Below are 2,463 nucleotides of genomic sequence, written 5' to 3'. Positions count from 1 at the left end.
TTCTCCTATTTCTTCTCTTCCTAACTATCTTTCTGACCACTCCTTACTCTCCTTCTTCCTCATTCCCCTCTCCCCCTCCTCTCCCTCTTCCACCCCCTTCTTCCAACGAGACCTACGTAACTTCAACCCTTCTCTCTTCCTCACTTCCTGCTCTTCTCCCCCCTCCCACTTCTCCTCTCTTTCGGCCACTGAAGCATCCTCCATCTTAACTTCCTCCCTCTCCTCTACTCTAGATCTTCTTTACCCTCTCACCTCATCTCTTCCTACTCCTCTTCCCTCCCCCCACCCCCCTCCCACTTCTCCTCTCTTTCAGCCACTGAAGCATCCTCCATCTTAACTTCCTCCCTCTCCTCTACTCTAGATCTTCTTTACCCTCTCCCCTCATCTCTTCCTGCTCCTCTTCCCTCTCCCCCTCCCACTTCTCCTCTCTTTCGGCCACTGAAGCATCCTCCATCTTAACGTCCTCCCTCTCCTCTACTCTAGATCTTCTTTACCCTCTCTCCTTGTTCCACCCTTCTCACCGACCTGCTCAACCATGGCTCTCAGCTCATCTTTCTTCCATGCGCCGCCTTCTTAGGCGCCTTGAACACTCCTGGCTCAAACACCCCTCCACACAAACTAATCTGCATACTTCTACTATCACTCCCTTTATGACTCTTGTCTCAACTCCGCTAAGCGCACTTATTTCTCCGACCTTCTTCACTCTCAGTCCTCTCATCCCCACCGTATCTTTCAAACCTTAACTCGACTTCTCTCTCCTCCTAACCCGATCATTCTATTGCCTCTCCTCTCTCTGCCTCTGATTTTGCCACCTTCTTTTCCTTCAAAGTCCTCAATCTCCGACAAACAATCCTCTCCTCCCCTTCATATTCCGCTCCTCCCCGTGTCCCCCCTCCTCCTCCCTTTTCCATGTCCTCTTTTACCCCTATCACTCAGTCTGAAGTTGCCCTTCTCCTTTCTGAAACCCATCCCACTTCATCTCCTACTGAACCCATTCCTACCTCCCTCATCCCTAAAATCTACCCCCTCTTAATACCCTATCTCACCTACTTTTTCAACATCTGTCTCTCCACTTCCACCTTCCCCACTCCTTTTAAGCATGCTAAAATCATCCCCATTCTCAAAACACCTTCTGCTAATCCCCATCTTGCTTCCAATTATCGCCCCATCTCTCTTCTCGCCTTCCTATCTAAACTTCTTGAATGCATTGTCTATTCTCAACTCTCTACCTTCATCTCCAACAATTCTCTCCTCCCCCCACCCAATCTGGATCTCGCCCTCTCCACTCCACGGAAACTGCTGTAACCTCTGTCCTCAACTCTCCCTTTCTGCTCGCTACTCTAAGCATTCTTCTATTCTTATCCTACTAACCCTCTCTGCTGCCTTTGATACTGTTGACCACCCTTTACTCCTTAGCTCTCTATCTTCATTTGGCCTTAAAGACTCCGTTCTTAATTGGTTCTCCTCTTATCTTCCTAACCACACCTTTTTAGTCTCCTGGGGTGGCTGCTCCTCCCCTATCTTCCCTCTCAACCATAGCATTCCCCAAGGTTCTGTCCTTGGCCCCTTTCTCTTCTCACTTTATTATTCCTTCCTAGCTCCCATTACCTCCTCCTTTGACGTCTCGCACCATTTCTATGCTGATGATACCCAGCTCTTATTTTCTTTCTCCTCCTTCTCTTCTGAAATCCACCATAAGCTTACTTCTTGCCTCTCTGCTGTTAAATCTTGGATGTCCTCTCACTTTCTTACTCTAAACACTGATAAAACCGAGCTCCTAGTCTACCCTGCTAACACTCTCCCTCCTCCCTCCCCTCCTCCTTTCATTCTCTTTCCCCCCTCCCAACTCCCCTTATCTCCTTTCGCCTGCAGCCTTGGTCTCCACACTGACCCCCACCTCTCTCTTTCTAACCACATTTCTCTCAATGCCAGATCTTGCCGCTTCCACCTCTACAACATCCGTAAAATGTGTCCTTTCCTAACCTTTCATGCCACCAAACTCCTAATCTCCTCCCTCATCTTCTCCAGACCCTTCTATTGCTCCACTCTTTTCTTCTGACTCCCCTCCTCTCCTCTCACTTCTTCCCCCTCAAATCCATCTACCACTCTGCCATCCGCTCCCTCTGCCTTTTCTCACCTCAAAACTCCATCTCCTCTTCTCTTCTCTTAACTCATTAGGATGGCTCCCATTTCACTCCCAGCTCAAATTCAACTTCCTCTGCTAGTTTTCAAAACCCTCTATTGCCTTGCCCCTCCCTACCTATCCTCCCTTCTCACTTTCTATACTCCTTCTCGTTCTCTCCGTTCTGCAGAACACTTCCTTCTCTCTTCTCCTCCCTCACCCTGTGCCCCTTCCCGCTTCCGCTCGTTCCAACTTCTCGCGCCTTTCCATTGGAACCGCCTTCCCCTCCCCGTTCGTTCTATTACCTCCTTCCCTTCATTTCGCACTTCTCTAAAATCCTA

This window comes from Ambystoma mexicanum, chromosome 5q (assembly GCF_040938575.1).
Source record: "Ambystoma mexicanum isolate Mex_15411 chromosome 5q, UKY_AmexF1_1, whole genome shotgun sequence".
Taxonomy (NCBI): Eukaryota; Metazoa; Chordata; class Amphibia; order Caudata; family Ambystomatidae; genus Ambystoma; species Ambystoma mexicanum.
The sequence above is the reverse complement of the archived record's forward strand: the minus strand, read 5'-3'. Positions refer to the sequence as shown.